Below are 25960 nucleotides of genomic sequence, written 5' to 3' on the forward strand. Positions count from 1 at the left end.
GAAGTCATATCCCTTCCAGGATGGTGTTGAGTTGTGTCTCGGGGTGGAAATCCAAACCAATTGTGAAGTTCTGGATAGCCAAAAGTAAATACCTTCCCCTCACAACGAAAACTGAGACGAACATGTCTCTTGTTGACGAACCGAACTGTGGAGAAAAATTCCAGAACCCAATTTCCAATAATAGGAAATTTCATATGAACAAATTTTGACCAACTCAAATTAGTCAGATAGCGATCAATGTCTTTGCTTATCCCGAGTTCCTCGTTCAGAAACTCGTCCAGATACATCATGCCAAAGAACTGAGCATATCTGAATTGCATAAAACGTTTCCCCTCGTCATGGTTATAAATGGGAAACCATGCTCCATATCTATCGGAGATATCAACTTTCTCTTTTCGAGAAGAATTTTGTTTTTGAATGTTCTTCAAAGACTTAGTCATGTTTGTGATAGAAAAGAAAAATGAAGTCTGTAGGATTTGAGAACTTGAGAAAGAAATTTAGAAAGATGAAGTAAAATGGAAGAAGCCTGATCCTACAGGAATATATAAGAACTATAAGTGAAAGGTTATGTCTGTTAGAAAGAAATAGGTGTCAAAGTGATACCTCTTCGATTTAACTGACAGAAAATTTTGAAGAAAGAAGACTGTAATCACTTACAGTTATTTCAAATGTAAAAAGACAGAAAATTTCTCAACTGAGATTTCCAAATCCTGGAACATAGAAAATCTCAACTGAGATTTCTGCATATATAATTTCTAAATAACACTTAACACTTAATGAAAATATCATAACATGACTAAATTAAAATTTTAATGTGAACAAAACTCATTTGTACTTAATGATAAATATATAAAAATAAAAAATTAAAGTAAATAAATTAAATAAAAAAAAACAAATAAATTAAAAAGAAGAAGAATAATATTTATAAATATAAAATAAATAATAAAATAAAAAAAAAACTATAAATTAAAAACATGAAAATCAAAGAAATTAATTTTTATAAAATTTATCCACGGATTCAATTGCTTGAATAGGAACTCCGTCGAAATAAATTTTGCAACGATTACCATTGACCTTAAATCGGTCACCATTAGACTTTTCTAGCTCCAATGTTCCGTAATCAAATGTTTGAACAACCAAAAATGGTCCAGCCCATCTAGATTTTAGCTTACCTGGAAATAATTTTAATCTAGAATTAAAAAGTAAGACCTTATCTCCAACATTAAAGTTTTTAATTTTGATTTTGGCATCATGCCACTTTTTAATTTTCTCCTTATAAATGCTCGCATTTTCGTAGGACAAATAGCGTAATTCATCCAACTCGTTTAAGTCAAACAAACGCTTTTTCCCTGCGCTTTGCAAATCATAATTAAGAGTTTTTATAGCCCAATATGCTTTATGTTCTAATTCAACCGGCAAATGACAAGCTTTACCATAGACTAATCTATAAGGTGTCATCCCGATAGGCGTTTTAAATGCAGTACGGTATGCCCATAATGCATCGTCAAGTTTATGTGCCCAGTCTCTTCTAGAAGACGAAACTGTTTTCTCAAGTATCCATTTGAGTTCTCTATTTGAAATTTCTGCTTGACCATTCGTTTGAGGATGGTACGGTGTAGAGATACGATGGTGTACTCCGTATTTTTTCATAAGTAACTCAAAAGCTCTATTTACGAAGTGAGTACCACCGTCGCTTACCATAACCCTAGGAACTCCAAATCGACAGAATATTGAATTTAAAAACTTAACAACTACTTTAGAATCATTTGTCGGGGTTGCAATTGCTTCAACCCACTTTGAAACATAATCTACGGCTACTAATATGTAATTTTTGCCAAAAGAAGGAGGAAAAGGACCCATGAAATCAATTCCCCATACGTCGAAGATTTCAACTTCCAATATGTTCGTAAGAGGCATCTCATCTTTCCTTCCTATATTCCATGTTCTTTGACACTTATCACAGCGGATAATAAATGAACGGACATCTTTAAACAGAGTAGGCCAAAAGAATCTGCATTCAAGTATTCTAGCTGCTGTTTTGCTTACGCTATTATGACCTCCGTAAGCGCTAGCATGACATTCTATCATTATAGAGTCATGTTCAAACTCACTAACACATCTCCTAAATATTCCATCGCCGCATGTTTTGAACAAGAATGGATCTTCCCAAAAATATTTCTTAACTTCTGAAAAGAATTTCTTCTTTTGCTGGTAAGTCAATCCATCTGGCACAACATGTGCAGCTAAGTAATTGGCTATATCCGCATACCATGGAGTTATGACACTTTGTAATTGTATGAGATGTTCATCGGGGAAATCATCTCGAATGCCTGATGTTTCACCGATGGGACCGTTTTCATCCTCAAGTCTTGACAGATGATCGGCGACCAGGTTTTCAACTCCCTTTTTGTCTTTAATCTCAATGTCAAATTCTTGCAATAGTAAAACCCATCTAATAAGACATGGTTTTGCATCTTTCTTAGCAAATAAATATCGTAAAGCTGCATGATTAGTATAAATAATAACTTTAGATCCTAACAAATAAGATCGGAACTTATCGCATGCAAAAACTACTGCTAACATTTCTTTTTCAGTTGTGGTGTAATTTAGTTGTGCACCGGACAATGTGTGACTCGCATAATATATAACATGAAGTTTCTTATCCTTCCTTTGACCTAATACACATCCTACAGCTAAGTCACTCGCATCACACATAATTTCGAAAGGTAGATTCCAATCGGGTTTTGATATTATTGGTGTACTGACTAAAGCCGTTTTCAAAGTATTGAAAGCTTGTAAACAATCTTTATTAAAATCAAAAGTTGAATCCTTCATAAGCAAATTAGTAAGTGGTTTGGAAATTACAGAAAAATTCTTTATAAACCGTCTGTAAAAACCTGCATGACCTAAAAATGATCTTACTCCCTTAACAGTGGTTGGTGGGGGTAATTTTTCTATAACTGAAGTCTTTGCTCTGTCCACTTCTAAACCTTTTTCAGAAATTTTATGACCTAAAACAATTCCTTCATCTACCATGAAATGACATTTTTCCCAATTTAAAACTAAATTCGTTTCCTCACATCTAGACAATACTTTATCTAAGTTCTGTAAACATGCATTGAAAGAATCTCCATAAACTGAAAAATCATCCATGAAAACTTCCATTATGTCTTCAATGAAGTCATTAAATATTGCTGTCATACATCGTTGAAAAGTTGCTGGTGCATTACATAGACCAAAAAGCATTCTCCTATATGCAAATGTTCCGTAAGGACATGTGAAGGTTGTTTTGTCTTGGTCATCCGGGTAAATGTAAATTTGAAAGAATCCGGAATAACCGTCTAGAAAACAGTAAAATGCATGACCGGCTATCCTTTCGATCATTTGATCAATGAAAGGTAGAGGAAAATGATCTTTCCTGGTTGCTTTGTTTAGGTTCCTATAGTCTATACAAACCCTCCAACCGGTGGTGGTTCGTGTAGGTATAAGTTCACCTTCATCATTTCTTACAACAGTTATGCCTCCCTTTTTAGGTACACAATGGATTGGACTAACCCATTCACTATCCGAGATCGGATAAATGATTCCATTGTCTAAAAGTTTAGTAATCTCATTTTTGACTACTTCCTTCATGTTCGGATTTAAGCGTCTTTGCCTATCCGCTTTAGGTGGCTTATCCTCTTCTAAGTGAATTCTATGCATTACTATACTAGGATTAATTCCTTTTAGGTCTGAAATTTGCCATCCCAAACTTCCTATCCTATTTCTAACAACATCTTTCAATTTTTCTTCTTGATCGCTTGTTAATTTGTTAGAAATAATTATAGGTAGAGAATCGCCTTCGCCTAAGAAAGCATACCTCAAATGACTGGGTAACTCTTTAAGTTCTAATTTAGGGGGTGTTACAATCGAAGGCGGAACTGGTCCATCTTCTCTAATCAAAGGCTCTGGGTCCTTATCATCTAATTCCTCGTTTACTATAGGTTCAATTATTTCTTCACTTTGAATTACATCATTGACACATTCCTCGACTAAATCAAGTTTCATACAAGCGAATTCCTCCATAGGGTATTTCATCGCTTTGTTCATGTTAAACTCGACCTTATCTTCTCCTATCCTTAAAACTACCTTCCCTTCCGACACATCTACTAGAGCGCGTCCCGTGTTCATAAACGGTCTGCCAAAAATTAAAGGGCAATTTACATCATATGCAAAGTCTAAGATAACAAAATCGGTAGGAAAAATAAATTTATCGACTTTGACTAAAACATCTTCAATTATACCATACGGCCTTTTAGTGGTTTGATCCGCTAATTGCAAAACCATATTGGTACGTTTGATATCTTCTTCTAAACCTAACTTGTTAAAAATAGACAATGGCATTAAGTTTATACTTGCTCCTAAATCACAAAGACAACTTGGGAATTCAATATCTCCCAACTTACACGGAATAGTAAAACATCCGGGATCCTTGAGTTTAGTGGGCAAATTACTTGATACTATTGAACTACAGTCTTCAGTTAACGAAATGGATGAAATTCCTTCCCAACTGATTTTCTTTGAAATCAAATCCTTTAAAAACTTACCATAGTTAGGAATTTGTGTTATTGCATCCATAAACGTCAAATTGATATGCAAATTTTTGAGTTTATCCAAAAACGTTAGAAGTTGTTTATCATAGTCCTTATTTCGGACTTTGTGTGGAAAAGGTGGTTTGGGTACAAAAGTTTTAGTACCTGTGTCAAATGGTGAAATATTTGTGTTTAAGATATCTTCTTTGGACTTCGGTAAATCATTTCCTGATAATGTTGCATCTTTGGGCATTTCAGGCCCTTGATAATTTTTTCCTGAACGAAGAGTAATAGCCTTCACCTGCTCTTTCGGATTTTCTTCCGTATGGCTGGGAAGACTTCCCTCTTTTCGGGATGGAATTGATTTAGCAAGTTGACCAATTTGAACCTCCAAATTATGGATGCTAGATGAGTGGTTTTTAATAAGCTGATCGAATTTATTTTCGATCCGTTTAAAACCATCATCGTGATTACTTATTTTTCCACTGATAGCATCTATAAACTTGTCGATTTTAGAAGATAAAGTGCTAATCGTATCTCTTGACTGATTTTGATAATTAGTCGTACGATTTTGATTAGCACTAATATTATTGTTACTGTTATCTTTCCAATTAAAGTTAGGATGATTCCTCCATCCAGAATTATAAGTATTAGAGTAAGGATTATTAGTTTGGTTTTGCCCTTGGACAAAATTTACCTGTTCAATCTCACTCATATTTTCGTAATCCACATCCGTTTGGATTGGATTACCATTGGTATCGCGTGGTGCCATAAATTTGTCAATTTTATGCGATAAAGCAGAAAATTGGGCTTGTAGCATCGCGACTGGATCAAGTTCAACTATACCTTTAACTGACGATGAGGTTGAGGATGATGGTTTTGCCACCGGTATATGTCCACGTTCCGCGGGCCACATACTGCTGTTGATTGCCATTTCCTCCAAAAGTTCTCTCGCTTGGGCTGATGTTTTCTTCATAAATAGCCCTCCCGACATAGCATCTAATGAACCCCTAGTTGTAGGATTCAGTCCATTGTAAAATGTTTGCATTAAAAGTTCAGCGGGTAATTGGTGGTGTGGGCATAAACGTTGAAGTTCTTTAGAACGTTCCCAAGTTTCATAAAGGGTCTCATTATCATTTTGAGAAAAAGATGTTAACTCCTTTATGACTCTTGCGGTTTTTGCTAAAGGAAAATATTTAGATAAAAACGCTTGGGCTAATTGTTCCCAAGTGGCAAAAGTTGCGGCTGGCATAGAAGTTAACCATTCTTTGGCTCTATCCTTCAAAGTGAAAGGAAAGAGGCGAAGTTTGATTGCTTCTGCAGTCACATCTGGAATTTTAAATGTGTCACAAATTTCTAGGAAATTTGTTAAATGGGTGTTAGGATTTTCGTTAGGTAACCCGTAAAATGTTACATTATTTTGCAACATATTAAGCAAAGCTGGCTTAATTTCAAATTGATTTGTCGTGATTCTGGGTCTAACGATACTATTGGTTACACCGGCCACACCTGGCCTAGCGTATTCCATAAGTGTTGGTGGGTCTGCCATTTTTTCTAGCTCGGTATGTGTTTTTACTGGGGTCTTATTTTTGTTTTTCTTATTTTTCTTGTTCTTCCTAATGGTTTTCTCAATTTCTAGGTCTATAGGGTCTGGTGCAATGCCTGAATTTCGAGAACTGCGCATGAACCTGAAACCTTGCACGAACCGAAACTACCTACAAAACAGAATTTTTGAAAAATAAATAAATTAGTATAGGAAAACTTTTAAATTATAAAAGTTAGAATAAATATGTTTAAACCTAGATTCGAAATAAAATACGAAAAATTTAAAATTTTGTCAAAAATTTTGGCGTTCCCCTGCAACGGCGCTAAAAACTTGTTGAGCGATTTCCACAAGTACACGGTATACGCTTGTAGTAATAAAAGATATCGAACCCACAGGGAATGCTTTTTAACTAAAACTTTATTTAATTCGGTTTAATCACGTGTTTAGGTTTAATAAAAGAAATACGTTTAGTTGATGGAATAGGTTTTGGTAAATTAGGATTAGATAGAAAGATTATATCGAGTTTAGAGAACAATTCCGTTTGGAATTTTGATTACAAAACAGATACTTCCGTAATCGGAATGAAATAGATCTTATTTTCATAAAGCAAAGTAAACAACTTTAACTTTGTGAGATTATGGACATGTAACAATATAATAATTTACTCAATTAAATGGCTTCGAACCATAGAAATCCCTCTAGCGTAGAGACGATTCCTACCTTAATCAAACTAGTGGTTTACTTCTGATAAGCCGCGATCAGCGATCATGTCATCCATAAAAACTAAATTTGTTAAGTGTTCAACAAAGTTCTTATAAGAATAAGATGGAATAGAACGTTTTAATAAAAACACCAATATATCATTTTGAAAATCATTTTGTCAGAACAATATCAAAATAACAACAGTAAGAATATATTGAATAAATAAGTATATCATTAATTGAAATGTGAATTTTCACAAGTTAACAAAGAAGTAGAAACTTGGATAGCATTGTAACGAAGACTTTGAGATCCGGGTCGTCAATCTTTCTCTCAAACTTCGTAGGCTCGTCAAACCATATGCGCTTCAGTCGTCAATTCTTCTCGCTGGATCTTTGGAATAGAGACTGGTCCCGTCCACTATCAGAATGAAAACTAAACTAATACTGTGTTTATAACTAATCTAAATACAATTCGTGTACAACACGATTGCTTACAGAAATGAAATCTAACTTTCTGATTCTTTTCTGAATCAGAAACTCAACATAACAACTTTCTTCTCTAATTTCTCTAACTTTTCCAACTTAACCAACCTTGATTTCTGAAATGGATCACTTATTTATAGTTGGTGAAGGGTTGTAAATGACGGGTCGTGTCTGCTGGTGAAGGGTTGCTTTTATCCGAACGAACAGACACGTTTTTACGAATTAAACATGTGTTTTGTGTGCAGGAAGACTTGCTGTCGCGACTGAGATTCTGAAAATCTCAGTCGCGACAGGGGGTATAGGGGCGAGCTTGAATACGTTGTTTTCCCCCGGTCTGGCCTCCGTAAGTCGTGACTGAGATTTTGAGAATCTCAATCGCGACAGAGAGATGTTCTCCCTGGCGTTCGACTGTTTTTCGTCCTCCTCGAGCGTTCTTCTGACTGATATGCATTCTTGGTATGTTTTTAAGGTTTTTCCTCCATTTTAGCTCCGTTTTAGCTCCGTTTTTGCTCCTATTTGGATTTTACCAAATATTTAGGTACCTTGCATCAAAGAAGTAAATAAAGATGTAAAAGTATTCCAAATGAATATAATTAACATGATTTTAATGTAAATTTAACGTATTTATATATGATATTTTAGGTATATTTTGGGCTTAACAAATGCCCCGCCTCCATGAGTTTCCTCACTCTTTCAGCAAGCTTGAGTCTTTTCAATGTATCCCAACACACAGTTCGTATCGGCCCGAACTCGAGCTGCGCGAGATCATCATAATATTTTTGTGTGGCGGCGTCCTTAAACTGGGAGAGCTTCTTTACTAATTTCTCGTCGGGAACAAATGCAACCGTGCTTGTGCCCGCCATTTTGCTCTTGCCTTTTTCTTTCTTTGTTCCCTCGATTTTAACTTGCTTGCCAGATCCTCGAGTTCTCATCCTATGCTCAAGTCTAAATAGGGTTTCCCAACGATAACGATCACATAACATGTGGTGAACAGTGTGAAAAAGAAAGAAAGTTGAACAAGGGTCCGTAATTTGGTCTGTCTCCTTAAGTAGGGAGAAGAATGAAATGACCTATAGCCGACCCGTCTTTATGATAGCGCTCAAATGAACGCCACCTGGACGAGTGGTTGGCAAAAGGTGCGTTCATTCGAAGAGACTCCTGGGTGGCGAACGGTCATTTTTCCAAATGTGAATTCAATACTCTCCTATCCATTTGGTTTTACCGAGAAAGGAGAATAAGTAGAGTAGGTACCCAGTGACAGACGATTATTTTTCAGTCCACAGTTCGCCTCCCTTTTCCCAAGGATAACTCTTCAACATATGGAAGGGAAAAGTTTTACGTCTTTGCTTGCACAGGAATTACCGAAATCACGGACCATCATATGACACAAAATTTGATCTTAACTACCCTTAATATTATTTAACAAAACTGAAAATGTAAACTAATTAAAAAAAATGCAATGTTACTTGTGCTACAATTGGTGTTTGTAGCGAACACCCTGTTTGTGCTTCTATGGGCGTGGGGGATCTTGGAAGTGGACTCTGTCGATCTTCCTTGTGTGATCATTCTCCAGATATGGTTTCAATCTTTGCCCGTTTACTTTGAAAGGTTCCTGACCTTCTTTGCCAATTTCAACTGCTCCATGAACAAACACCTTGTTTACCAGATAAGGTCCCGACCATCTTGATTTCAGCTTTCCAGGAAACAACATGAGTCTCGAATTGTACAAGAGAACTCTTTGTCCTTCGTGAAACGTCTTCGTCTGGATTTTTCTATCGTGCCACATCTTGGTCTTGTCCTCGTAATTTACAGCGTTTTCATATGAAAATAGCCTGAACTCTTCCATGTCACAGAGTTGAAGTCTTCTCTGGTCTCCCACAGCCTGTTGCTCAAAATTTAAGAAGGTTAATGCCCAAAAGGCCCTGTGTTCCATTTCAACCGGCACATGACAAGACTTGCCGTACAATAATCTAAACGGGGACATTCAGATTGGTGTCTTATAGGCCGTCCTATACGCCCAAAGAGCATCGTCAAGCTTGTTTGCCTAGTCTCTCCTAGAATTGCCAACAGTTTTCTCTAAAATTCTCTTGATTTCTCGATTTGAAATCTCAACCTGTCCACTTGTTTGTGGATGGTAAGGCGTGGCAATTCTATGAGAGACTCCAAGCTTGCCTATCAGCTTCTCAAATTTTGCATTGCAAAAGTGGGTTCCTTGATCACTAATGATCGCTCGTGGGACACCGAATCGGGCAAACAGCCTTTTTAGGAATTTTACAACCACACGGGCGTCATTAGTGGGGCTAGCCATTGCTTCAACCCACTTGCTCACATAATCAACAGCCACTAAGATATATTTATGCCCAAAAGATGTAGGGAATGGTCCCATAAAATATATTCCCCATATATCAAAAATTTCACAAACGACTATGTTATTGAGGGACATGGCATTCCTAGCTGAAATATTGCTTGTTCGTTGGCACTCATTGCAAGTGCGAACAAACGAATTGGCATCTTTAAAAAGTGTTGGCCAGAAAAAACCTGGTTGAAGTACTTTGGCTGCAGTCTTGCTAGCGCTATGATGTCCTCCTACTTCTCTGTCATGACAATGGCTTAGAACAGCCTGTCCCTCCTCTTGAGATATACACCTGCGAATAATTTGATCTGCGCACAACCTGAAAAGATAAGGTTCTTCCCAAAAATAATAGTTAATTTCTGCATAGAACTTCCTCCTTTGATTAGTGGACAGGTTGTGAGGTTTCAGTGAACTGGCTAGATAATTGGCAATGTTGGCAAACCACGGAGCATGTTGTACAGTATATAGACGCTCGTCTGGAAAATCTTCCAAAATCTCTGGTTGTTCCTGGCTGCTTTGGTGAGGAATTCTTGACAAATGATCAGCAACCACAATTTCCGTTCCCTTCTTATCCTTAATTTCGAGATCGAACTCTTGAAGTAAGAGTAACCACCGTATCAACCTTGGCTTTGCATCCTTCTTTGCGAACAAGTAGCGTATCGCAGCGTGGTCTGTGTAAACAATGACTTTTGCTAGAACCAAGTAGGGATGAAATTTGTCGAAAGCATACACTACTGCAAGGAGCTCCTTCTCGGTAGTGGTATAGTTATGTTGGGTCTCGGTTAATGTTTTGCTTGCATAATAGATAGGCCTGAACTTCTTCTCAATCCTCTGCCCAAGAACAGATCCCACACATGTATCGCTAGCGTCACACATCATCTCAAAAGGCTGTTCCAAGTCGGGTCCTGCCAGTACGGGCGAGTTGATTAGTTTGCCTTTCAATAGTTCAAACGCTTTCAGACAGTTTGTATCAAATGAAAATTCCACATCCTTATGAAGCAAAACTGACAAAGGCAGCGCAACCTTTGAAAAATCTTTGATAAACCTCCGGTAGAACCCTGCGTGTCCCAGGAAACTTCTCACATCCTTTACATTAGTTGGAGCAGCCAGTTTCTCTATTACTTCCACCTTAGCTTTATCCACTTCCATTCCCTTTTCAGAAATCTTATGCCCGAGAACAATTCCACGAGTAACCATGAAGTGGCATTTCTCCCAATTCAAGACTAAGTGGGTCTCCTTGCATCGCATAAGCACAGCTTCGAGGTTGTTTAGACAATTTCCAAAAGAGTCTCCATAAACAGAGAAGTCATCCATGAAGATCTCTACAGTCCGCTCCACCATATCATGAAATATAGACATCATGCATCTTTGAAACGTGGCTGGAGCGTTGCACAGTCCGAACGGCATGCGCCTGTAGGCATAGGTTCCATATGGACATGTGAACGTTGTCTTCTCTTGATCTTCACTGTGAATTGCAATCTGATTGTACCCCGAGTAATCGTCAAGGAAGCAATAGAATGCATACCCTGCTAACCGTTCTAACATCTGGTCAATGAAGGGCAAAAGGAAATGATCCTTCCTTGTAGCTTCGTTGAGCTTCCGGTAATCCACACAAACTCACCATCCTGTTATGGTTCTTGTAGGGACCAACTCGTCTTTCTCGTTGAGTAACACTGTGGTTCCTCCCTTCTTTGGTACAACATGAACAGGGCTTGTCCACACACTATCGGAAATGGGGTAAATAATTCTGGCATCCAGCAGCTTGATCACCTCTTTTCGCACGACCTCCTTCATGTGGGGGTTCAGTCTGCGCTGTGGCTGGACAGATGGCTTGTGATCCTTCTCCATCAAAATTCTGTGGACACAGACTGTCGGGCTAATACCTTTTATATCATCAATTTTCCATGCGATTGCATCCTTGTTCCTTCGAAGCACCTCCATGAGTTAAGCTTTCTGATCACCAGTTAACTTTGAAGATATAATAACTGGGCTCCCACTGGGTGGTTCCAGGAAGGCATACTCGAGGTGTGAGGGTAAAGGTTTTAGTTCGGGTTTAGTTAATGGCACAGTATGTATCTCAGGTGGTTCTTGATGAGTGGGAATAGTAGGATCTAGAGGAGGGGTAGGCAGGTTTGATTCGATGGAACAGCCTGTTCCGTCACATAAGTTCACCTCTTCTCCCAAGAGAGTCTCCAGAGTGTCCTGTTCCTGCAAAGTGGAAAGACTTTGGAAATCATCTAAGAAACAGCATGTGTCATCACTAGTGTTAGCTCGTCTCATTGCCTCATTCATTCTAAAAATGATTTCTTCCCCATTAATTCTTAAAAACAGTTGTCCCTCTCCCACATCTATCAATGCTTTACCCGTTGCTAAAAACGGTCTACCTAGGATAATAGGAATATGCAGGTCCTCATCTATGTCCATTATGATAAAATCAACAGGCAATATGAATTTTCCTACTTTGACTAACACATCTTCCACGACTCCCCTAGGATAACATACTGATTGATCGGCCAACTGAATTGACATTCTGGTTGGTTGTGGTTCTCCTAATCCTAATTTAGCATATATAGAATACGACATTAGGTTTATGCTAGCTCCTAAATCACATAGTGCATTTTCAATATTTAACTTTCCAATTGAACAGGGAATAGAAAAACTCCCTGGATCTTTTAGCTTTTCCAGAAGCTGCTGCTTGTTCTGGAGTATTGAAGAACAATCCCTGTTTAGTTGGATCATCGAAATGTTCTCCAACTTTTTCTTGTTTGACAAGATATCTTTCAGGAATTTTGCATATGTCGGCATCTGGGCAAATGCTTCCACGAAGGGAATGTTGATATGCAGCTTCCTCAAGGTGTCTAGTGTCACGGGGCCTACCGTCGGGGCCCGTGCGGCGCTTACTTGTCTTCCCCGAAGTAAGCCAGCCGAGGGAACTAGATCACCCTAGCTGCAAAGATCACAGGCAAGGGTTAGATAGGAACCATATATAGTGAATATAATAGCATACATACAATACCAACATAAGGGCAACCATCTCAATCATGCATACACATGGGTAACATATAGAACACTCAAGAAGGAACAATACACGGAGGATGTTATTAATAGATAAGCAACAGTGTTACACCACGGGTCCCATCTCATAGTAGTAGGGGGGCAACTACTAGAGATGGTAGACTACCAACACCCGAGTGACTGTCCAGTATGACAGGTCACTCCCCCCTATAGTGTTTCTTATACCAACTCGAGTCCTACTGCTAATGGCTATTACAAAGCTCCCCACCACATAATAGAGTAAGTCTCTCCCCATTATTACATATTCTGATTACAAAGATAATCCCCCCTTACACTCTCCCCCACTTAGAGGTTCGACGTCCCTGTCGAACGGGTTTTGATGAAGTCTTCAATCTTTTGTTGGAAGGGTTGGAGGTCGGTTGCTTTCTCCCAGCTTGTTTCTTCTATTCCTTGAGCTTTCCACTTGACAAGGTACTCTATGTGAGGGCGGCGGTGACATGCCGTTGCTGTGCGTTCTGCAAGGATTTCTTCCACTTCTTTACTGGCAGGTGCTTTCTTTGTAATTGGAGGTCGCTTGGATTTGTTGCGCTGGTCGTCTACTGTGTCTGGGTGATACTCTTTTAAGTTGCTGACATGGAACACTGGGTGGAATGACATCCACTGTGGGAGATCCAGTTTGTAGGCTACGGGTCCCACTTTAGCTAGGACCGGGAGGGGTCCCTCGTACTTCCTGACGAGTCTTCTATCTCTGTTCCGTAGGCAGCGAAGTTGTTCAGGTCGAAGTTTGAGCAGAACCATGTCTCCCACTTGGAACTCTTGTGGACGTCGGCTTGTATCCGCCCATTTCTTCATCCTCATTGATGCCTTCGTCAAATGCGCCTTCGCGATCTCCTCGTTCTGTTTCCACTCTTTAGTGAACAGATATGCTTTTGGATTTTTGCCTGTGTATGGAATATCAATTGAATGAGGCACCAACGGCTGTTGACCTGTAACAATTTCAAAAGGTGATTTATTAGTAGCAGAACTTTTCTGGCTATTAAAACAGAATTGCGCCACATCCAACAAGGAAGGCCAGTTTCGTTGACTGGCATTGACAAAGTGCCGAAGGTACTCTTCCAGCATGCTGTTAAAACGCTCTGTTTGACCATCAGTCTGAGGATGATAACTAGTGGACATGTCGAGGCTCGACCCCAAGAGTCGAAATAATTCAGCCCAAAAAGTTCCCACAAACCGACCATCTCTGTCGCTAACAATACTCCTTGGGATTCCCCAATATTTGACTACCTGCTTGAAGAAAGCCTGTGCGGTCACTTCCGCAGTTGAATACTTTGGCATCGGAATGAAAGTTCCATATTTGGAAAACCTGTCAACTACCACCAAGATGGAGTCGAAGTCACCCACTCGAGGGAGGCTGGAGATGAAGTCGAGGGAGACACTTTCCCATGGTCGGCTTGGTACTGGTAGTGGCTGCAGCAGCCCTGCAGGTTTCTTTCTTTTGGCCTTATCTTGCTGGCAGATTAGACAAGTTTTTGTATATTCTCTCACATCATCTTCCATCCTTGGCCAGTAATAGTGTCGTTGGAGGAGAGCTAGCATGCGATGCCACCCTGGATGGCCTGCCCATAGTGTGTCGTGGCATTCCTTCATCAGTGTCTTCCTCAGATTAGCGGCGGTTGGTACATAAACTCTTTCCTTGATTGTTACCAACAAGTCCTCGCTCATCCAGAACTGTCTAGTTTTCCCTTGCTTTGCTAGGTTGATGATAGCGGTTGCCTGAGGATCTTTCTGTAAGTTTTCTCGGATTTGTTGTCGTATTGGGGATGATAGATGACTGCTGGATAGAGAGGCTATTCTTGTCAACTCTGCTAATTCTGACTTCCGACTTAATGCATCTGCCACTTGATTAATTTTCCCCGAGTGATACTCCAGCACAAAGTCAAATTCCGCTAACAAGCTTTGCCATCGTGCCTGTTTAGATGTCAATCCCTGTTGAGTCAGGAAATGACTAACCGCTGTGTTGTCTGTCTTCACTATGAACCTGGATCCCAGTGAATAGTGGCGCCATACTCGCAGGCAATGCACGACTGCTAGTAGCTCTTTCTCATGTGTGGAATATCGTCGTTCTGCATTATTGAGCTTCCTGCTTTCAAAAGCTACCGCATGACCCTCTTGCATTATGACTCCTCCTAAGGCAAAATCTGATGCGTCAGTGTGAACTTCGAATGGCTTGCTCATATCCGGGATAGCTAGCACAGGGTCTGCCGTGACAGCTTGTTTTAAGTTCTCGAAGGATTTCTTACACTGGTCCGTCCACTCCCACTTGTTGTCTTTCTTCAACAGATCAGTAAGGTCGACGACTGTCTCGGAGTAACTTTTAATGAACTTCCGGTAATAGTTAGCCAGTCCCAAGAAGGATCTCAATTCTGTTGTATTCCTGGGGATTTTCCAGTCCACTATAGCCCGTACTTTGCCCTTGTCCATGCTTATCCGCCCTTCCTCAATGACGTGGCCAAGGAATTTGATGCTCGTTTGACCAAAGGCACATTTAGATAACTTGAGGAAAAGTTGATTCTCTCTCAGTTTCTGAAAAACTAGTCGCAAGTGTTCCTGATGTTCCCTGAGGGTGGAACTGTATATGACAATGTCGTCTAGGTAGACCACCACAAATTTGTCAAGATAGTCTCTGAATACCTGGTTCATTAAAGTACAAAAAGTCGCCGGAGCGTTTGTTAGTCCAAAAGGCATAACAAGATATTCGAAGGACCCATACCGAGTTACGCAAGCAGTTTTTGGTACATCCTCATCCTTTACTCTGACTTGGTAGTACCCAGAGCGTAGGTCGAGCTTAGTGAAGTATTTGGCTCCACTGAGCTGATCGAACAAGTCCGAGATTATGGGAATTGGATATTTGTTGCGCACAGTAATCTTGTTAAGTGCTCGATAGTCAACACACAACCGCAGACTCCCATCTGCTTTCTTCTGGAACAGTACAGGGGCGCCGTATGGGGCCTTTGATGGCCGGATGAAACCTGCCGTCAACAGTTCATCTAATTGTTTCCTCAACTCTGCTAATTCAGGGGGAGCCATTCGGTACGGTGCTTTTGCTGGGGCCTTTGTACCTGGGAATAGGTCTATAGCATGATCAACATCTCGTTGTGGAGGTAATGTCTGTGGCAACGTCTCTGGCATGACGTCTTGGAACTCCCTCATCACTCCTTCGAGCATTCGAGGTACGATGGCACTACCTTCTGAGTCGTCACCTTTAGGGACAATCACATACGTCTGCTCCCCCCTCTTTATGCCCTTCTTGAACTGTATCGCTGAGATATACTTCTTCTCTCGAATTGAGCTCATCGTTACCGGTATGATGCACGGGTCTTGGTTCATAAACAGAAGGCAACTTGCTGATGCCATGGGTACTGCGAAGCTCTGTTTCAGAAAATCCAGCCCCAACACGACGTCGAAGTCATCCATACGGGCTATTGTGAACCCTATCGTGCCCGTCCAAGGTCCCAATTTGCAAGGTACATGTTGGGCCGTTCCACTAATCGACTGAGCAGCTGAGTTCACAGCCTTCATCATTCCTGTCCCCTTTACCACATGGAGTCCTAAGCGGGAGGCTTCGATGTCTGTTATGAAATTATCAGTTGCTCCAGTGTCAATCAAGGCTCTCGTGTTCTTGCCATTTATTACCATCTCTACGTACATGAGTCCCTTCTCGGAACCGTCTCCTGTCTCCTTTATTTGTTTTGCCAGAGCTCCCATGAATCGAAGCGATCCCATTACTGAGGGTTCTGAAGGTTCGCGTTCCCTTACGACACTCCCTTCTTCTCGTGTCGCGAGTAGTGAGGCCAAAGATGATCTCTTCGGGCAATCAGCGGCCTTGTGTGATCCTGTGCAAATGAAGCATGACAGCGGCCTCGGCGTGTATGAATGGTTCCTTTGCGATAGGCTTCCTTGGGTTTGTGTATAGGGACCTGTCGTCCTTGGTGGAAGGCTTCTTCTTTCTGAGTGGTTCCCTAGGTAGGGTCGACGCTCAGAGTTGTTGGCGTTCCATGGTCACCTTTCGCCTCCGGACGAGGAATAGTTTCGGTCACCTCCCCCATTCCATGGACGGCTCCATTTGTTAGCCCTGGGGTTTGAGTCTACTCCAGAAGGAAATTTCCTCTTCGTGTTACTATTAAAATCCTCTATGCTTTCAGCTGCCGCGATTGCTGAGGAATGATCTGTGGCTCCCCTTCTCATCACCTCACTGTGAAACCAAGGGTTCAATCCTTTCATAAAGCTAAAGAATTTTTCCTCCTTTTGCATCTCCGGAATTTCTAGGGTAAGAACTTGCCAACTTCGGACATAGTCTCGGATGTTACCAGTTTGTCGGAGTTCGCTTAGCCTATTTCTGGCTGAGAACTGTACGTTTACGGGGGAGAATTGAGATTTTAACTCCCGTTTGAAGTCTTCCCACGTGTTTACTGACCCTAAACCAGTCTGGTGTCTCCACCACAGTTTGGCATCCCCCTCCAAGTACATCGGTACAATTGCTAGTCGTTCTGAATCTAGGCTTGTCTTTGTAGCTGCCAAATAACTTTCCACATTGAACAAGAAGTTATCCACTTCCTTGGAGTCCCGAATTCCTACAAAAGGTTTCGGTTCTCGAATTTTGATTTTCGCGGTCGCTTGACGACTTCCCCCGTTTAGGGATAGAGATTCCACCTTCCCCTGCAGGACATTCAACTCATGTCTGAGGTTATCAAATCCATCCGCAGTTTGGTCTCGAGTTTTCTCCACTGCCTCGAATAACTTTCTCTGATCTGCTTCGACATGGCCTATGGCCGTTCTAAGCGCACTTAACTCTTCTTCACCTGCAAAATGAGCATTCTCATTAATTATGCTTCTCCCTTTTCCTCGAGTCACACCACTATTCGGTGGTTGATCGGTATGGGGATTATTTTTCGCTATTAGTTCTCGAATAGCTTTGGCATTCGTCATCACGAATTCAAAAATTTCTGTTCGGGCTATCATCGCCCTAAAGATATCAGCATGAGCCACCATGGCTTTAAACAATTCAACATTAGCCCCCATGGCCTCGGCTCTCGCCGGATTTTCACTAGCCCTCAAGGCCTCTGCTCCTGCCGGATTTAGAATAGCCCTCCAGGCCTCGGCCCCTGCCGGATTTATATTAGCCATCAAGGCCTCGGTCTCTGCCGGATGTATATTAGCCCTCAAGGCCTCGGCCCCTGCCGGATGTAAATTAGCCCTCAAGGCTTCGGCCTCTGCCGTATGTATATTAGCCCTCAAGGCCTCGGCCCCTGCCGGATATAAATTAGCCCTCAAGGCTTCGGCCTCTGCCGTATGTATATTAGCCCTCAAGGCCTCGGCCTCTGCCGGATTTTTATTTTCATCTCCACATTGGAGTTTCGACATTGCCTCCTCGAGGTTGTCAACACGTAGAGAAAGTTCTTTAGTATTGGCCCCCTGGCCTACTCCATTTTCATCTTGGAGTCTTATGATGGCTTCTTCCATACGCTCGATCTGCCTGCAGTTTTCTATTACTGCTATAGAAAGATTGTCAAGATCGAGATCCTCAATTCGCTTTTCTATGGCATCCATGCGTTTAGCATTTGCAATCGTCATGGTTCCTCCCAGTATCGTTACACCAAGCTCTGATACCAAATGTCACGGGGCCTACCGTCGGGGCCCGTGCGGTGCTTACTTGTCTTCCCCGAAGTAAGCCAGCCGAGGGAACTAGATCACCCTAGCTGCAAAGATCACAGGCAAGGGTTAGATAGGAACCATATATAGTGAATATAATAGCATACATACAATACCAACATAAGGGCAACCATCTCAATCATGCATACACATGGGTAACATATAGAACACTCAAGAAGGAACAATACACGGAGGATGTTATTAATAGATAAGCAACAGTGTTACACCACGGGTCCCATCTCATAGTAGTAGGGGGGCAACTACTAGAGATGGTAGACTACCAACACCCGAGTGACCGTCCAGTATGACAGGTCACTCCCCCCTATAGTGTTTCTTATACCAACTCGAGTCCTACCGCTAATGGCTATTACAAAGCTCCCCACCATATAATAGAGTAAGTCTCTCCCCATTATTACATATTCTGATTACAAAGATAATCCCCCCTTACATCTAGCACCTTAGAGTTTTGTTCTTCCAGCTTCTTGTTTATTAACCGCGTCGGATATGGCACATGTGGAACATAAGGTGGAGGTGTCTTGTACATCTTTCCTCGTTCCTCTTGATCTTGATCACTGGATAACTTTACGCCGATGGGTTCTTCTTGACTAGGAACAGTTTGTTCCCGCTCACCTTCAGCATTTTCGGATGTTCCTGCACACTCAGCATTTTCATCGGTAGATACAGTTGGTTGAGTTTGCTTACTAGATCTCAACGTGATGGCCATGACATCGCCCTTGGGGTTTGGCTCCGTGTTGCTTGGCATTATTCCCTTTCCTTTTGACGTAGATGCAGCTAATTGGTGGACTTGTGTTTCCAGATTTTTAATTGATGCTTGTGTCTGCTTCATGAACTGCATCATCATGGTCTTCATGTCTGGCTCTACATCTTCTTTTGGTGGAACATGTTGTTTATAATGCTGCGGAGGTTGCCTCTGGTAATGTCCTCCTTGCTGTTGTTGATATCTTGGTTGTTCCGGATACCTCAGTTGTTCCTGCTGGTTGGGTTGGCCTGTCCATCCGAAGTTCGGATGATTTCTTGTGGCTGGGTTATATGTGTTAGAGTATGGATTCGGTGGATTCCTTTGATTATACCCTGCATAATCCCATTCTGCCTGTGCACCTTTTCCTTGCTTGACTCCTGGACAGTTGATGTTAAAATGAAGCCCTCCACAAAAATCACATATATCATTGAACGGTGGTTCGTTGTGGATCGAGGACACATTTATCTTACCGAGCTGTCTGGCAAGCTGTTCCACCTGGCTTGTCAATTTTGACACAACATCATTATTTCCCGCTCTTTTTCCTTCACTCATGGCGGAGTGCCAGTTATAACTCGTGCTCACTACTCTCTCGATAAGGTCATACAAAGCTTGTGGTTCAAGATCTTCGGGGTTTCCATTGGCAATGGATTCGATCTGGATCTTATAAATGTTGGTGACTCCATTGTAAAAGTTCTGCATCTGCATCCACAAGCTCTGATACTCCATCTATGGAGCTCTCCTTCCTCCGCAAGGTCTATATTTTTGTTTTCTAAAAAGTGTGATCCCTTTCCTTCCTTACTACCTCTATTTAAAGGAAAGGACAGGGTCCAAAACGGTACTAGAAAAGTATCCGCTCAAAATATATTACAAAACAAAGTCAAAAGTTCAGAAATCTAAAAATTGCTAAAAGTGGTGAAGATCATTTTGACCCTTGAACACTCAAGGGCCGAGCTTTCTTTTCATCATGTTGCTTTCCACCTGCACTTATCCGCCTCTCTGCCTACAACTACTGTCGTACATGCGTCCCGTCTAGTCGTTGTCTATCATCAGACATTCCGACGTTTGACCACTGGATCAAAGAATGGCATAATCTCCTCTTAGTATGTGCGAACAGGCTGCTTCCAGTCTATTCGGCTAAGTCTTTCCTTATCTGCATAAAAGCACCTATAAGACCTTCTTTCTTGCAATAAAACACTACAAACACCCTTAATTCATTATAATTAATACATTAAAATGTAGTCAATTTCATGCCTAACAGCTTGTTGATATTTTGTGTTATTTTTACTTCTTTCTTATTAAAAAAAAATCTAATTTACTTTTAATAATAAATAATGAGAAAAAGGTAAGAAATTCCTAATTTATCCCCCTCAGCGAATCATGTAATGTTGTTACAAGTTTGTGTTCCCGATGGTTGCTTTATGAAAACTGGCACATGCACCAAGAACATTTATATATAATAACAAGTTTCAAGGAGTTAAACAAATTATAGGAATAAATGGTAATAAATTATAGTAATTGTAACATCCGTAATTTTATAGAGAGCATTTTACAAAACAAAACTATAGTATTGATGACTAATGGAGAATTTTCGATTGACTTCCGTCCCTGTGGGAGCGTCGTTGGGTTCGATGGGGGGAAGCTCTGATGCCAAAGTCAGTATAGAGGAACAAGAGAGCAAACTGAATTGACAAAGGGTGAGCGAATATGTACCTTGATAGCTTCGAGATACTAGCTATATATAGTCATGAAGTTGTAACCTTCAGTAACTTAGAAAGTCTCCATTAATGCTCCATTAATTGTGGTTACTGATTCCCTTTAAGCATGTCTGTTTAGGAAATTGATTGCTTATTAATGGTCTTTAGTGCGGGATAGGCTCAGCTGTTTCAATAGCGAATTGGGCGGTTATGGTGATTCGCCTGTTATGTTCGCCCGCGGATCTCTTGTGGTGAGATGTTGGGGATCCGCATGTCGGATCCCTCTGCTCAATACGCTATGATACGCCAGTATCAGAAGATCAACACGTGGCCGTTTTAGGCAAATATCTTTTTTGATCCTTAGAATAATATCACAATGTTATCAAGTATATATATTATAATTGTAAGATTAGAAAAGAAAATTTATAAAGTTATTATGAGTGGGCCCATCAATTTTACTTTATATTAATATTAATATTATTATATTTTATTTATTTATTTTATAATTATCATTATTAGGTTTTTGGATTTTTAGGAGGAGGGTACAGGAAAAACGAAAGGGAGGGTTATGAGGAAAGAGTTGAACCGCCGCTCCTCTGTTTTCTTTTCATATATTCTTCTGCTTTATTTTTCTCTATAACTTCATATTTCGATTACCTCTTAAAACGAAAATCATACCATTAAATTCCTTATTTCATGAGGAATATTTTGAGACCAATATTGATATTCTTCTGAGCAAAAAATATAGTGATCGGAGCGGGTATTTTTCACCGGCAAAATGCTAGATCCTGACATTTTAGGCGGTTTTATTTATGAAAGGGGTGTACTTTTGGATTCCCCTGATCATTGGCTATCTCGTGATAGTCTCGGTTCGCTTTTCCGGCATCTCCGGTGAACTTCCGACGGCCGACCATCGTGCTCCGGTGAAACTCCGGTGAAGAGGTAAACTTAATTGCTTATGTTTATATATATATTTATCTATTTATGTGATTGTCTATTGATATATTGTCATAGAATAATAAAATAAATGTTGAGTATTTGGTTATCATTTGATTTGTGATTATTTATATATATAGTGATTTGAGGAGTGAAGTTGTAAATATTCGCAGTATAGTTGAATTTATTAATATAAGGTTTTGTTCTCTTAAAATCAGGTTGCTCATATATTTACCGATCGAGATAATTGGTTATGAAATTATATTATGGTAGAAAGGGGAATGTATATGAGTTCAGAAGATTATGAATTATGAAATTGTGCTGGATTATGTTTGAGTTAGAACAAAACATAAATAGCTAACTTAGGTGGATAGGTACACTGGTCTGCAGGTTTGTTGATACTGTGATCGCATACACCTGTCTTGAAAGAGGAGACGATAAGGTGTTATTAAATTTTGGATTGGGCTTGGTACTGTGTCTTGCAAGATTAGACGATAGCAGTACCGTTATAAAAATACGAAGTCTCAAGGTTGCGTGTCTTGCAAGAGTACACGATAACGCATACAAATAAGATCATTAGATATATTTCACTTACGTTTAGCTAGGGCTCTTAAAATAAATATAATAATTTTAGGGTATTATGTGTAATAAAGAGTCTGGTTTGGGATGTTATCTATTTAATTTTAATGATTTCATGATATATAATATATATAAACTGTAGCTGTATATGTATATATATAAATATTCCTAATTATGCTTATTGAGTAGGGAGCTCACTTATTGTAATGTTGAAATTTTCAGGCTAGGTTCAAAGGTTCTTCTATTTACTAGATTTTCAGCTTTATCCTGCATTCAGGGTGGCCAACACAACCGTCTCATTCCCATTAGCAATTTCATAGACATTCATTAGGATTTATTTTATTATAGGATTTGATTATTTGCTTAATTTTAGGTGAACATTTTTGGCGGGTTAAATTGTTTGGTTGATTATTTAATTCTTGGGTTATGAGATTTTGGTACACGGAAATAAATGAGGGGCATTTATGTAGTTATGTTGGTGTTTGTGCTTAATTATGATAATTGCTAGGTTTCTATGTGTTTTCAATGTGACACGGGACGGGGGTTACAGTAATAAATGGTCACAAATCATATTTTTATATTTGGAATAACATTTAAATTTGTCCCTATTTTTAAATCTATTTTTATCATACGAAATTATTCAAACTTTCTTAAATAATATTAATTTTGTCTATATATCTAACCGAAAATTTAAACATACTGATATAATAGTGATTCGGCTACCACATTAGATCTTTAAAACAAATTTATCAATAAATTGAAACAGTTCGTGCATTTTGGAATATTGTCGATAACTATTTTAATAAACGTACAGGGTATCCACGGATATAGTGTCAATCTGAAACTCTTATGCGTTTATTTTTAAATTATTCGTAGCCGTCCCATTTTCCTAATGGATATACTTTTTGCATCTCATACTCGTCCCATTTAATATTACAAATTTAACAAAATATAAATTTAATAAATCATCAATTTTGAAATTGAACAAATTGAACATTAATCAATAATAATAATAAAGTAACTTAATCGTATCACTTAATGGTTGAAAAACAAACATTTGAAGTTTGAGGTGATAGTAATAAAATTGTTCTAAAATATAAATAATCAGTTGTTTAATATAGTGGGCTGCTATTTGCCGCAATATGTTTTTCCACCTACCGCACTGTTTTGACAATTATGCACTCCTCATAATTTAAACTCAAAAACCAAAACTTTTTTTTCCTCTCTTTTTCTCCCAAGCCTAAAAACTCTAATTGGACGAAAATGGACCCGATAATTCCCGAAGACCATGATTTCGTACAAGAGGTAATCCTACGATATAAATTTAAATTTAAATTTCGTTTTTTGAATTTTTGAATTTTTTTTTAATTGAATTGGCCTAAACGGGCGGCCGATGCTGTTCGTCCGCACGGCCGAACGGACGAACAGCATGCGCCGCTCGTTCGGCCTACGGAACGAGCGGCATGCGCTGCTCGTTCCGCGGGCCGAACGAGCGGAGCGCGCTGCCCGTTCGGCCTGCGGAACGAGCAGCGCATGCCACTCGTTCCGCCGTTGGCGCGCGCGGCGTGACTTGCCCGTTCCCACGTACGGTGGAACGGGCAGGCTGCCCATTTAGGCATAATTTGACCAATTTGCCGCATTTTAACCGGGCAGCCTGTCCGTTTGGCCTATACGAGACCCGAACAAGCTCGGAATTGTATTTTTTAACCCGACTAAGCCCTAAATTTAAATTTCTAAATTTTTACATGTATTGTTAATACCTATTATGCAACCGAATGTCATTTTTTAACATTTTTTTGCATATTGTTAATACATATTATGCATTTTTTATATATTCAGGAACCGTTAGAAGATTGGCAACCGGATGACATTGATTACAGTTCTTGTTTTATAACGGACACCGTTTTCGCTTCGTGTGAAGATGTTGTTACTTGGGCAAAACAGGTAGCTATTCGAATTGGGTTTGAGATTACAATATCTTCGCATAAAAATGGTGGAAAGTAAAAGCAATTGAGATGTTCACGGGGTGAACACTACAGAGGGAAAACAGATGATGCATGGTTAATACGAAAAACGAAAACTAAAGCGTGCAGGTGTAAATCTGAGGTTAAAGCCTATCAACGGTCAGACCTTACTGGTTGGGGGATAAAGGCTAAGGCTGGATTAACTGGTCAGCACAATCATTCGTTACGTGTGTATCCAGAGGGAAGTCGGTAGATGAGCGGACTCAGTATCGCATCTAAATTAATCGTTCGTGATATGAGTTCGGCTCAAGCAAAGCCTTGTGCTATTTTAGCAGCCGTTAAAGAAAAGCATCCTGAAGACCACCCAACAATTAAACACGTCTACAACTATAGAGATAAGATGAGGAATGATGGGTTTGAAGGTAGAGACTTGGCTAGTCAGTTCTATCATATCGCTCTCGAGAACAAGTATGCTCTTTATACGCAAACTGAGGGTGATTCCAGCGTCATTACACATGTGTTTATGGCACATCTAGAATCAGTAGATTTATTCAAGACTTATCACTGGTACATCGGCATTGATTCCATGTACAAAACCAACAAGTACAAAATGTCATTTGTTGAAATTGTTGGGATGACGCCTTGCAATAACAATTTCAAGATCGTATATGCCATCATTAAAGATGAGACTGAAGGAAGTTACCGTTGGGTCCTGCAGCGGCTGAGGGTTTTGATTGGGTTTGATCTCAACCCGACTGTTATCGTCAGTGATAAGGAGTTGGGGTTGTTGAAACCGATTCTGGATGTTTTCCCACATACAGCACATTTGCTATGCACCTGGCATATAAACAAGGATGTAGAAGATCGGGCATACACAATCATGGGAGACAAATCAATTGCCGGCAAATTCAAGAATGGAAAATGGAGAACATTAATTGAATCTTTATCCATTGCGGAGTACGAGGACAATCTGGGCAAGATGAAGGATTCGATGAGCAGGTACCAAACTCTTATCTCGTACGTTGAGGAGACGTGGTTGGTGCATAAGGAGAAGTTTGTTGTTGCATAGACGAAAAATTTCTTACATTTTGGCAACACAACCACTTGTCGTGTGGAGAGCGAATATGCGAGTCTAAAGCAATGGCTCAATACATCCACAGGATCGCTGGATACGGTATGGCAAAAGGTTCATAAGCAGATAGAAGCCCAGGCATCTCATATCAGGTATTTTCAATAAGTTCTATTGGAAGATGTTTGTATTCTTATCATGTATTTGTAAATCTCAGTCAACTGATGGTATGTTTATGTTCTTATTAGGTACATGCTTGAGCAGTCCAGGCTTCGTAAAAGAGTCTCTTACTCCGGATTCCCCTTTAACCACCTGGTATGCAAAGTCTCATACTACTGCATGCAACTGATCAATGTTGAGTTAGCTCGCATGAGAAGTCTGAGCCATGAAGTGAATGCGCGTTGTGGATGTGTATTGAGAACCTCTCATCAGATACCATGTGCATGCGAGATCAAACAAGCTTATGAGTCCGGTGATCTTATCAGTGTTGAGAGGGTTCATGTGTTCTAGAGAACACTTTTGATTAATTATGGCCAGACTCATGAAACTGAAGGGTGTCATGATCAGACAGAGGATCAGA

General features: G+C 40.0%; 1 non-coding gene across 1 annotated transcript; it reads left to right on the forward strand.

Annotated features, from left to right (window-relative positions):
* The first annotated feature begins 5635 nt into the window (after positions 1–5635).
* LOC136228230 (small nucleolar RNA R71) lies at positions 5636–5742 on the forward strand. The gene has a single exon (XR_010688560.1). It is a non-coding gene; the product is annotated as a small nucleolar RNA R71 (small nucleolar RNA).
* The last annotated feature ends 20218 nt before the right edge of the window (positions 5743–25960 follow it).

Source organism: Euphorbia lathyris, chromosome 4, assembly GCF_963576675.1.
Source record: "Euphorbia lathyris chromosome 4, ddEupLath1.1, whole genome shotgun sequence".
NCBI classification, from domain to species: domain Eukaryota; kingdom Viridiplantae; phylum Streptophyta; class Magnoliopsida; order Malpighiales; family Euphorbiaceae; genus Euphorbia; species Euphorbia lathyris.